The sequence below is a fragment of the Triticum aestivum genome, chromosome 1A (genome assembly GCF_018294505.1).
Source record: "Triticum aestivum cultivar Chinese Spring chromosome 1A, IWGSC CS RefSeq v2.1, whole genome shotgun sequence".
Lineage (NCBI taxonomy): Eukaryota > Viridiplantae > Streptophyta > Magnoliopsida > Poales > Poaceae > Triticum > Triticum aestivum.
Genome location: NC_057794.1, coordinates 464,948,951 through 464,962,688, shown reverse-complemented (window position 1 = coordinate 464,962,688; position 13,738 = coordinate 464,948,951). Strand labels below are relative to the sequence as shown.

Genomic DNA, 13,738 nt, shown 5'->3' with positions numbered 1-13,738 from the left:
GTAAAATAATGATGACCCTCAGGAGTGCGACTCCCAAGGGAAAAGAAAAGGCTAGGTGGCAAATGGTAAAACCAATGTTGGGCATTGCTGGAAGAGCTTTACTTAAGGTGAACTGTCAAGGGGTTCCCATAATAGCCCAACCGCGTAAGGAACGCAAAATCCGGGAACATAACACCGATATGACGGAAACTAGGGCGGCAAGAGTGGAACAAAACACCAGGCATAAGGCCGAGCCTTCCACCCTTTACCAAGTATATAGATGCATTAATTAAATAAGATATATTGTGATATCCCAACAAGTAAACATGTTCCAACAAGGAACAACATCTCCATGTTCCTACAAGGAACAAACTTCAATCTTCACCTGCAACTAACAATACTATAATAGGGGCTGAGCAAAGCGGTAACATAGCCAATCAACGGTTTGCTAGGACAAGGTGGGTTAGAGGCTTGGTTCAACAATATAGGAGGCATGATAAGCAAGTGGTAGGTATCGCGGCATAGGCATAGCAAAAGAGCGAGCAACTAGCAAGCAAATATAGAAGTGATTTCGAGGGTATGGTTATCGTGCCTGAAATCCCGCAAGTAAGAAGAAAGAGTCCATGAAGAAGACAAACGGAACGTAGACGAAGGGGTCCTCGCACACGCGACGTTATCAGAACCAACCCGAAGAAGCAACACCGGAAAGAAGCAAACAACATGGTAAACAACCATCACATAAACATGGCAAGATGCACAACCAAGTATGATGCATGTCCGGTTTAATTATGCATGGCATGGCAAAGTGCACAAACAACACTACAAGTTAAGTGGAGCTCAATATGCAACGGGTTGCATATTGACGGAACACCACATCAATTATTTAGTTCTCTCTAATTTATGTACCCCAACAATATTAAATGTTCTTAACATGGCAAGGGTGAAGCAAAGTAAACTACCTATCTAGTCAAGTTTAAATGAGGCCGGAAGCAACGAACAACAATTCCGGAAACTCATGTGCATATTTTAAGGTTTGGTGCTGTTCTGCCCTAAACAATATTTTAGAGTTGTTAAACATGCAAAATAATGCCACCATGGTAAACTAGGCATTTTTCTACCCCAATTACATATAAAGTTTATTAAAATCGGAGTTACGGTTATTTAGTTATGAATTAAATCATTTTAACATGGCATAGGAGCAAATTTAAGTAAACATCATTTTAAACATCTTAAACATGGATGAAAATGACATATTATTAAACTAGACAAAATTCTGAGCAAGTTTCATATATAAATCATTTTAATCCGATGCAGAATTGTGAGTTATTATATGCATGAACATGAGGGTCTTTTCTGTAAAACTGACATCTCTGGAAAAAATAGACAAATTCACAGACGCTAGAAAAAACATACACGGGCCGAATTTGGCTGGCCCAACAGGTGAAAAAAAAACAAGAGGAGGGGGCGCTTGGGGGGTGCTCACCCTGGGCCTTGGCCCGTTTGGTGGAAGAGAGGCCGACAAGAGAGGCCTGTAAAGGAGGCGCAGGGCCGGATCTGGAAATGGGGGGAAGCGACCCAGGAGCGTGCGGTCGACGAGGGCCATGGCTCCTTGCTGTTCGCTGCAGGGGAAACAGGGGAGCAGAGAGCCGGTGAGTGGAGGCCGGAGATGAGAACAACGATCGGAGGAAGTGGCGGATCCGGGCGCTGGACGACGCGGCAGGGCCGGCGGAGGGGAATCCAGGCGGGGTCGAGGTAGAGGCGACATCCTCTGCCTGAACTGCTACCGCTCGATTGCAGGGACACATGAGGCAGCTTCAGACGCGGAGCTCGCCGGACCCGATCGCGGAGAGGGTCGTCGAGGTAGGGAACGAAGTAGTTGCGGTGGTCCTTGGCGGCGGAGAGGTTCCATGGCTTGGCCGCGGCAGCCTTGGGGTTCCTGCCTAGAGAAGCAAGAAGGAGAGGAGACGAGGAAAAGGTCAGAGAAGGGGAGCAACGAGAAGAAGAGGAGGACAGGGAGAGAAAGGCGGGTGGCCTGACCTGGTGGATGAGGGCGAAGGAACGGAGCAACTCCGGCGGTGGTGCTCTCCGGCGGGGTCGCTCGAGGCTTGGTGCAGCTCGGCGTAGAGGAGCTTCACGCGGCTATAGGCCGGAGGTAGCGCCTCGATTTAGATCGGAACGAGAGCTGCGGGGGAAAGCGTGGGTGGCTGGGTCGCTGGCTGCCGTTGTATCCTGATCCAACAGATCAGATCACAGCGGCGGCTGGTGGATCTGGCTGGTGGTTGGTGCGGTGAGGAAAATGAGGGTGAAGATGGTTGCTGGGATCCCGAGGAGAGGAGTGGCGGCGGCTCGACGGGACAAGCTGCCTAGAATTTAGGGTTAGTCTAGAAATGGACAAAGGGGAACCGTATATATATATAAGAAAAGAGGGAGAGTCTAGGGACTAAACCGTCCCTCCAATTAAAATCGAGCGGTCGAGATAAATAGACTAGGAAGTCCAAATAAGAAAACGGAGACGTTTGTAGATGTTTGGGGATGATCTGGACACAACGGTGACGACTGCCTGGGTCGGGTTCGGGACAACTTTCGGGCGCGCGAGCGAGGAGGGTCGCGGGCTGACGAGAGAGGTTAGGTAGGGCCTGGCGGTAGGTAGTGAGATGTGTAGACGGTCTCGAGCTGAGAGAAGAGAGAGAGGCCCGGCGACTGTTTCCGGAGACCGAAAACGTCCGACGTTAGACCGACTATAATGTCGCTATAGTTATCCGTTGGGGCATCAAACGATCTCCGAATGCGATGAAACTTGACAGGAGGTCTATCTACACTATAATAAGACCACACGTCAACTCTCATCCCATTCCGAGAACATTTTCCAGCCACTTAGAAAATAATATTTCGGACGTGCCGCGGGCGCGTGCAAGTGTGTCTGGGCTCAGAACGGACAGTGGAGAGAACGGGGAACCCGGACGAATGCAAGTTTTGAAAACATGATGATGCAATGCACATGATGATATGATAAGATGCAACATGCAAGCAAAATACCTGACAACGACAGCGAATAACTGACGGACACCTGGCACATCGGTCTCGGTGTGTTACAACACTCCACCACTACGAGAGGATCTCGTCCCGAGATCTAGAATGGCATCGGAGGGAAAAACGAAAGAGAAAGAGAAGAGGTAAACTAAGTTGCTTCTTAGACAAACCAGTGAGACCAAAGAACCTTGAAAAGGTTAAGCCATTTCGAGAAAAGAATACAACGGAGATGACGAAGCTGAAAACACTCTGTTAGAAAAGAGGAACAAGGGAGAACAAATTCGGGCAGCACTCCGATTGAAAAGAAAAGGAATTGAATAAGAACTTGGAAAGAGGGCACGCACTCCGGTTAAATGGATAAGTACGAAAGAACATGATCCTCAAAATTCGATATGATGAGAGAAAAGAGAAACATCACAATGCCTCCGGATGAAGGAATCAAAGGTAGATCATTGGAATTAAATTATGGAGAAGAAAATGATAATTCTTCCCACAGATGAATTTGAAAGAAAACATCCTTACGAATAAGGCTTGAACGGAGTTGTTAAAAAATCAACAACGAAAACAATAAGCTGCTCGTGGGCTTATGAAAACATCTGAAAAACTTAAGGTGAAATTCTGCCATAAATGGAAACACGGTTGTATTGATATGAACAAGGAGACAAGAAACTTATTTCACCGTGAGGATAAATGAAGAACTTGGTTCATTTAAGAGCACCATAAATAGCAACAATCCTTAGGGAAAGGTTTAGGTGAAATATAACCCAAGATAACTCCAATGAATAGATTGATGGGTTACAAAGGAACTCATGAACGAATTGGAAATGATGGGTTTAAAATATGTCATTCCGGACAACTTGTGAATCATGAAACACGAAGGAAAATTGTCAACAATGACATAACACCACCTCAAAAGATAAGATTGAAAGAATAGCACTCCGGATTGCAAGAAGAAGACAACTTGAAGTATATCTTGGCGGATCATAGCTTCGAGAGATATCTTGAAGAACAATTGAAGAATGAAAAGAATCCTTGACGAACCACCATGAGGAACTCCGATAACAAAAGATGATCCAACGAAAGGAAAAAGAAGTTGAAAACACAAGGTGAAACCTTGTAATGATTTAGATGAATCTCCGTGGTGATATAATTGCGAGAGCTTGGGACTCCGGGAACAAAAAATGAATCAAGTGAAACCGAGAATTTGATGGGCCTCCGGAATAAAGAATTAATTACTTGGATGAAGCAAGAACAAGAATTACGTTATGCGTATCCTTCACCAATTAAATTGATGACCATCAACGGATTTGGCATACCACTTATTCTCGTAGAAAGATTAAGATAGATATGGCGCAAACTTGAGAAAGTCTTCAACGATCCATCGGTAGAATTTGGAAAGCACGAATGCATAGATATGATACAGGAAGGAAGAAAACTCTTGAACGAACCACCGTAAGAATTAAAAATGAACAAAGAAAAGATAAGGAAGACATCGGGAAGAATTAGCAAATAAATGAAGATGCTTGAGAGAATTTAGACCCATGAGAACGAAGAGATCACGAGCCGATTAGAGATCTCTTGAATGATGCACCGGTAGGATTGGAGAATGATAACTGAAAGCTGAGAATTAATAAATCTTAGATGATGGGCTCCGAATGAACAAACTGAAAAGGCTCCTGAATTGCTCCGGATGGGTGAAAAGAATTCTCACGATCAAAACAATTACGAGAGGATGGCCACAAGCTAGAATCACGAATCTTGAAGAGAATGGAGCAAGATTAAAGAGAAACTCTTCTTCGGTCTTCAAAATCTGAGAATGACAACGAGAAACACCACCATGAATTATTTAGACACTCCGTAAGAATGAAAACAAAGAGGTTGAGCCAATGATGAAAAAAAAAATTCAACAGATCTTGGGGAAAGCATTTGACTGATGAAAAATTCATTCTTACGTCAAACTTCAAAAGAAATTTTGTGGATAGCTCCGGGAAAATAAGAAGAGTCAGGTAAGATCCTGGGAAAAGACCTGTGGGTTAGGGCCCACTCAAAAGAAATGCCGTTGAAATGATTTAAAAGAGAGGATTGCGTCGGTTGAATTAAATGGCATGAATGAGATAGCAATCTCGAAAGATCTTGAAAGGATCTTGAATGACAACACGAGCCTTTGAGAAAATTTGAGCATGCCGGAACAAATGAATAGCGAGAAGTGACTTATTATGAAGTGCACCAGTATGAGAAGGCATTGAAATGAGGAAAAGGGTAAGATCAACAACGCTTGACTTGAAACCATCGGAGAAGATAAAAGAAACGAAGAATGATGAACTAGAAGCTCCATTAGAATCTTTATGAGAATCACCAGATAAGAATATTGAAAGAAAAGAATGAAGAGACTTCACATGAATAAAATGGGTACTAGATTCAGAAATCTGAGTTCTTGCAGGAAAAGGGTGGGTGGGCGGGAAAAAACAAAGGCAACTTGGAGACGGATGAAACAAACACCGTTGAAAAGAACTGATAATTGATCTTGTGAATGTGGAAGTGATCGGATCCACTTGAAGAGAGACACACCGGTAGAAAAGGATTGACATGACAATCTCGATTATCATGAAGGATTAGTATTCACATCGGAGTATGAGAACACCATTTGGGGAAGGTATGGAATCAACACTTGACTTCGAAGCAACTCGAATACCAGAACTCAAAACAAAACAAAGGATTGGCTTGCAGAATAGGCCAGAACAAACATATGATAGAGATTTTGTTCGAAGTTTTCATGGTGGGGCCTACACGGGCTTGATCGTACAGCACCATCATGTACAAGGCAGTGCACATGACATACGAAGCGTCCCCGAGTCGGCATAGCCAAGGACTCTTTAAGACACAACGAGACCACTGTAAAACCGACCGTGAATAGGCGGACCACTAGACGTCGAACCCCAATTTCATATCATACATCTGTCGGAAAGATATCCTAAGAGCTACTTGAATTCCCACTTATAAACTCCCGAAATTTTCCGGTTATGCAATCAGGTGTTGGGGATACAGGGGAAGCATAATATCTCACCCAAAACTAACAAATCCTACATCCAGCTGTATCCATCCTTCAACACATAACCAAAAAACCTTCGGAAATCATCTACCTCAACCTTCGAAAAGCATCCGTTATACGAGTTATGGCGATACTCCCGAACTCCCGCCCCAGTACTGGGTGGCGTCGAGGTTATCTCACCAACGAACTGCATAAAAGAGATTTTCGATGTCGGCGTACTAAACTCAGGTATTCCAGAACTGCAACGATAAAATTATGACGACAACACCTCAGAGCTCAACTCCCCGGGACACTTCCACTAAACCCCTGACAGGAGGCACCAAGACAATGTTCTCGTCACAAAACCATCGAAACGATTCCAAGATACCCGCGTGATCCTAAAATTTTTTTAGTGAAATTTGAGAAGAGAAGAGTCAAAACTCTACGTCAGGATGCCTTACCAGAGCGATGAGGAGACTGGGAAGTAAAAAGAATTCCTAAACTCTCCGATATATAATTCCTAAATGACTCAAAACATTTTTCTAGACTCAACAACGGCTGCTAAAAACGATCAAGCAGTGGGGGCTCCTAAGGTCGGGGAAGGCTCTGATACCAACTTGCAACGCCCTCGATGCGGCTATATCTCCCACGTGTCGAAGCACGACTTAGAGGCATAACCGCATTGAAAGAAATGTCGCAAGTGAGGTAATCTTCACACAATCCATGTAATAAAATAGGGGAAGAAGTTACATAGTTGGCTTACAATTGCCACTTAACACAATTACAAGAATAAAGCATTACATCATCCAAATACAATCAAGGTCCGACTGCGGAACCAAAATAAAAGAAGAACCCCAAATGCGACAAAGGTCCCCGATCGACCCCAACTGGGCTCCACTACTGATCAACTAGAACGAAACAACACAAAGGACAAGATCTTCATCGAGCTGCTCCTGAGCTTAGTTGCATCGTCTGCACGGACTCTTCGGCACCTGCAAGCTGGTTTTGGAAGTATCTGTGAGCCACAGGGACTCAGCAATCTCGCACCCTCGCGATCAAGACTATTTAAGCTTATAGGTAAGGTAAAGGTATGAGGTGGAGCTGCAGTAAGCGACTAGCATATATGGTGGCTAACATATGCAAATGAGAGCGAGAAGAGAAGGCAAAGTACGATCGATAAAAGTATGATCAAGAAGTGATCCTATAACAACCTACGTCAAGCATAACTCCAACACCGTGTTCACTTCCCGGACTCCGCCGAAAAGAGACCATCACGGTAACACACGCTGTTGGTTCATTTTAATTAAGGTCAACTTCAGATTTTCTACAACCGGACATTAACAAGTTCCCATCTGCCCATAACCACGGGCACGGCTTTCGAAAGTTCAAATCCCTGCAGGGGTGTCCCAACTTAGCCCATCACAAGCTCTCATGGTCAACGAAGGAATAGACCTCCTCCTGAGACATTCCGATCAGACTCGGTATCCCGGTACAACAAGACATTTCGACAGGGTAAAACTAAACCAGCAACACCGCCCGAATGTGCTGACAAATCCCGATAGGAGCTGCACATATCTCTTTCTCAGGGCACACTCAGATTGTCCTAGGTACGGGTAAGCCAGCCCAGAGTTGCCCCTGGTGGCCACCGGCAGCTGACAGGTTGGACCAACACTCAAAGGAGCACTGGCCCGGGGGGGGGTAAAATAATGATGACCCTCAGGAGTGCGACTCCCAAGGGAAAAGAAAGGCTAGGTGGCAAATGGTAAAACCAATGTTGGGCATTGCTGGAAGAGCTTTACTTAAGGCGAACTGTCAAGGGTTCCCATAATAGCCCAACCGCGTAAGGAACGCAAAATCCGGGAACATAACACCGATATGACGGAAACTAGGGCGGCAAGAGTGGAACAAAATCACCAGGCATAAGGCCGAGCCTTCCAACCTTTACCAAGTATATAGATGCATTAATTAAATAAGATATATTGTGATATCCCAACAAGTAAACATGTTCCAACAAGGAACAACATCTCCATGTTCCAACAAGGAACAAACTTCAATCTTCACCCGCAACTAATAACGCTATAATAGGGGCTGAGCAAAGCGGTAACATAGCCAATCAACGGTTTGCTAGGACAAGGTGGGTTAGAGGCTTGGTTCAACAATATAGGAGGCATGATAAGCAAGTGGTAGGTATCGCGGCATAGGCATAGCAAAAGAGCGAGCAACTAGCAAGCAAAGATAGAAGTGATTTCGAGGGTATGGTCATCTTGCCTGAAATCCCGCAAGGAAGAAGAACGAGTCCATGAAGAAGACAAACGGAACGTAGACAAACGGGTCCTCGCACACGCGACGTTATCAGAACCAACCCGAAGAAGCAACACCGGAAAGAAGCAAACAACATGGTAAACAACCATCACATAAACATGGCAAGATGCACAACCAAGTATGATGCATGTCCGATTTAATTATGCATGGCATGGCAAAGTGCACAAACAACACTACAAGTTAAGTGGAGCTCAATATGCAACGAGTTGCATATTGACGGAACACCACATCAATTATTTAGTTCTCTCTCATTTATGTACCCCAACAATATTAAATGTTCTTAACATGGCAAGGGTGAAGCAAAGTAAACTACCTATCTAGTCAGGTTTAAATGAGGCCGGAAGCAACGAACAACAATTCCAGAAACTCCTCATGTGCATATTTTAAGATTTGGTACTGTTCTGCCCTAAACAATATTTTAGAGTTGTTAAACATGCAAAATGATGCCACCATGGTAAACTAGGCATTTTTCTACCCTAATTACATATAAAGTTTATTAAAATCGGAGTTACGATTATTTAGTTATGAATTAAATCATTTTAACATGGCATAGGAGCAAATTTAATCAAAGATCATTTTAAACATCTTAAACATGGATGAAAATGACGTATTATTAAACTAGACAAAATTTTGAGCAAGTTTCATATATAAATCATTTTAATCCGATGCACGAATTGTGAGTTATTATATGCATGAACATGAGGGTCTTTTCTGTAAAACTGACATCTCTGGAAAAAAATAGACAAATTCACAGACGCTAGAAAAAAACATACACGGGCCGAATTTGGCTGGCCCAACAGGTGAAAGAAAAACAAGAGGAGGGGGCGCTTGGGGGGTGCTCACCCTGGGCTTTGGCCCATTTGGTGGAAGAGAGGCCGAAAAGAGAGGCATGTAAAGGAGGCGCAGGGCCGGATCTGGAAATGGGGGGAAGCGACCCAGGAGCGTGCGGTCGACGAGGGCCATGGCGCCTAGCTGTTCGCTGCAGGGGAAACAGGGGAGCAGAGAGCTGGTGAGTGGAGGCCGGAGATGGGAAAGACGATTGGAGGAAGTGGCGGATCTGGGCGCTGGACGACGCGGCTGGGCCGGCGGAGGGGAATCCAGGCGGGGTCGAGGTAGAGGCGACATCCTTCGCCTGAACTGCTGTCGCTCGATTGCAGGGACGCAGGAGGCAGCTTCAGACGCGGAGCTCGCCGGACCCGATCGCGAAGAGGGTTGTCGAGGTAGGGAACGGAGTAGTTGCGGTGGTCCTTGGCGGCGGAGAGGTTCCATGGCTTGGCCGCGGCAGCCTTGGGGTTCCTGCCTAGAGAAGCAAGAAGGAGAGGAGACGAGGAAAAGGTCGGAGAAGGGGAGCAACGAGAAGAAGAGGAGGACGGGGAGAGAAAGGCGGGTGGCCTGACCTGGTGGATGAGGGCGAAGGAACGAAGCAACTCCGGCGGTGGCGCTCTCCGGCGGGGTCGCTCGAGGCCTGGTGCAGCTCGGCGCAGAGGAGCTTCACGCGGCTATAGGCCGGAGGTAGCGCCTCGATTCAGATCGGAACGAGAGCTGCGGGGGAAAGCGTGGGTGGCTGGGTCGCTGGCTGCTGTTGTATCCTGATCCAACAGATCAGATCACAGCGGCGGCTGGTGGATCTGGCTGGTGGTTGGTGCGGTGAGGAAAATGAGGGTGAAGATGGTTTCTGGGATCCCGAGGAGAGGAGTGGCGGCGGCTCGACGGGACAAGCTGCCTAGAATTTAGGGTTAGTCTAGAAATGGACAAAGGGGAACCGTATATATATAAGGAAAGAGGGAGAGTCTAGGGACTAAACCGTCCCTCCAATTAAAATCGAGCGGTCGAGATAAATAGACTAGAAAGTCCAAATAAGAAAACGGAAACGTTTTGTAGATGTTTGGGGATGATCCGGACACAACGGTGACGACTGCCTGGGTCGGGTTCGGGACAACTTTCGGGCGCGCGAGCGAGGAGGGTCGCGGGCTGACGAGAGAGGTTAGGTAGGGCCTGGCGGTAGGTAGTGAGCTGTGTAGACGGTCTCGAGCTGAGAGAAGAGAGAGAGGCCCGGCGACTGTTTCCGGAGACCGAAAACGTCCGACGTTAGACCGACTATAATGTCGCTATAGTTATCCGTTGGGGGCATCAAACGATCTCCGAATGTGATGAAACTTGACAGGCGGTCTATCTACACTATAATAAGACCACACATCAACTCTCATCCCATTCCGAGAACATTTTTCAGCCACTTAGAAAATAATATTTCGGACGTGCTGCGGGCGCGTGCAAGTGTGTCTGGGCTCAGAACGGACAGCGGAGAGAACGGGGAACCCGGACGAATGCAAGTTTTGAAAACATGATGATGCAATGCACATGATGACATGATAAGATGCAACACGCAAGCAAAAGACCTGATAACGACAGCGAATAACTGACGGACACCTGGCACATCGATCTCGAAGCGTTACAGAGTAACAACATACCGTGGTTTGTTACTATATATAAATGAAGGCACCTTCTTTTTTGTGATGAGGGCGGAGATGAACTTTTTATAAGTTTATAATACATTTGAAATGTATGTGCGATTGTATGAGTGGTATGTACCGCGTTCAAAAAAGAAAAGAGAAAAAACAGGAGAGTGAGAGAGGGCAATTCGTTTCGATGAGATATGAGCTCATACCCCATTTATCCCGTTCGAATCAAACAAGATTTTTTTTTTGCGACGGCGAATCAAACAAGATGCATGTATTCCTTTTGTACGGGAGCCTATCACAGCGACATATCTTGTCTTTATATTTTAAGGTAAATACACCCGTGGTGCTTGAACTTGTCGTGGATGTTCACTTTAGTGTCTGAACTTAAAAAATATGCTAAACTCGTTCTAAAACTTGTTATGAACATGCAAATACGGTGCTAATCCTCTTCGTAGACATAAAATACATCGACATGAATTCGTATGTGGCTGACGTATTGACAGGCAGACCCACTAATCATAGAGACACATTGTATTCAAGTAATTATCTTTTGTAGATATAAGTGGGCCTCATGCCATGTCAGTGCCACATCATCCATATATTGTGCCATGTCGACGCACTTTACGTCTATAGACCGGATTAGCACCGTATTTGCACGTTCATACCAAGTTTTACAACCAATTCAGCATCTTTTTCAAGTTCAGACACTAACGTGAACGTCAATGGCAAGTTAAAAGCACCACTGGTGTATTTATCTCTTATAGTTCCTGTCTCTGTAAACAAGCCCTGAGCCTGAACAAAGTTTGAGTGATCTATATCTATTTCTTCTTTTTTTGCGGGGAAAGTTTGAGTGATCTATATCGCCTATAGAGAATGCATAAAATCATCATATAGTGCACAATATGGGATCTCTTTTTCAGTGTCATTTCTAATAATGCGGTTATAATAAATCCACATCAGCATTTTTCTAGAAGTTCCGTAGATTTCTGATGAGGGATGTGATGCACGCCCCACCTTACCAAACGCAAACGGTGTGTCCTGTCAGTCACCATGAACCTGTCGCTAAAAGTGCACGTCTCATCAATTCGTTCCAATGGACCTGACCGTAAAAGTGAACCACATACATGCACGTATGCAGACTCTGTGGAAAGCTCTCTTTTTTTTTGGTAGGGACAGAAGATCGCCGGAGATGGAGCGGCTATCATGGATCCACCATTATTGAAGGCGTAACATCAAAGGCTCGCATTCATATTTAAAGCCGTGGCAGCGCAAGAGAGAGCAAGCAAGCGAAGGGGATAGGATCTTACACCTGCCAAGGTACGAGGAAGATCATGGCGTCCGATGGCAAGAGCAAGATCCTTGTGATCGGCGCGACGGGGTACATCGGCAGGCACGTCGTCGCCGCCAGCGCGCGGCTCGGCCACCCCACCCTGGCGCTCGTCCGGGACGCCGCCCCCTCCGAGCCGGCCAAGGCGCAGCTGCTCAAGACCTTCCAGGACTCGGGCGTCACGCTCCTCACGGGCGATCTCCACGACCACGGTAGCCTGCTGATCGCCGTCAAGGCGGCCGACGTCGGCATCTCCACGCTGGGCTCGATGCAGATCGCCGACCAGACCAAGCTCATCGCCGCCATCAAGGAGGCCGGCAACGTGAAGGTACTATATGTCTTGTGCAGTTCAGCTTGACGTACGAGCGGCTGCTTGCTTCACACATTGGAGTGCTCTGTCTGCGCAGAGGTTCTTCCCGTCGGAGTTCGGGCTGGACGTGGACCGCACCGGCGCCGTGGAGCCGGCCAAGTCCATCTTCGCCCTCAAGGCGGGCATCCGCCGGGCCGTCGAGGCCGAGGGCATCCCCTACACCTACGTGGTGGCCAACTACTTCGCCGGGTACTCGCTGCCCACCATCGGGCAGGTGCTCTCCCCGGCGCCCCCGACCGACAGCGTCGTCATCCTCGGCGACGGCGAGACCAAGGTGGTCTTCGTGGACGAGGCGGACATCGGCACGTACACGGTGCTGGCGGCGGACGACCCCCGGGCGGAGAACAAGGTGCTGTAGATCAAGCCGCCGGCCAACACGCTGTCGCACAACGAGCTGGCGTCGCTGTGGGAGAAGAAGACCGGCAAGACGTTCCAGAGGGTGTACGTCCCCGAGGACGCCGTCCTCAAGCAGATCCAAGGTTAGGAGGAGCTCGACCGATGCTAAGCTCACGCTTGACGGGATACGTCGAACTACGTACGCCGTACTGACATGTTAATTCTGTTAGGAATAGAATTAGAGTATTTGTTAATTTACTAATTAACAAATGCTAATTAAGGAACCGACATAGGAACCGACCTTGTACTCTCTAACTGCTATGAGCAGTTGTACTTCCTCTCTCATCTTAACAACTGCTATGTGCAGTTGCTGTTTTGTCTCACGCATTGACAACCGCATGTTGCGGTTAGAAATGCTCTCACAGAATTGTAACTGCTCCCTGTATATATAGTGCTCAATCAATGAGAATCAAGAACTTCTGTCAAATCACTTTTTCACTTTACAAATTCGTCTTTGTGAACGTGCGTTACAGAGGCGCCGATCCCGATGAACATCATCTTCTCGATCGGCCACGCGTCGTACATCAAGGGGGACCAGACCAACATCGAGATCGCGCCGTCGTTCGGCGTGGAGGCGAGCGAGCTGTACCCTGACGTCAAGTACACCACCGTCGACGACTTACTCAACAGGTTCCTCTGAAGATATGCTGCTGATCTATCTGTATTTGAGGCCGGTCAGATAGATATGAACGGACTGTGTGTGTTTGGTACTGATGATGTCCGATGAGTCGACAGTTGTATGCTTCTGGTTACTTTTGTTGGTTTGTACGTATGTCCTCCATCATGGATGAATAAATTACCCGGGATGTCTCTTTGATTTTCTTTAA

At 46.7% G+C, this 13,738-nt stretch overlaps 1 pseudogene across 1 annotated transcript; it reads left to right on the top strand.

Annotated features, from left to right (window-relative positions):
- Positions 1-12,031: 12,031 nt before the first annotated feature.
- On the top strand, positions 12,032-13,738 carry LOC123056965 (isoflavone reductase homolog IRL-like; annotated as a pseudogene). The gene is made up of 3 exons (XR_006426791.1): positions 12,032-12,473; positions 12,553-12,994; positions 13,385-13,738. The product of XR_006426791.1 is annotated as an isoflavone reductase homolog IRL-like (transcript).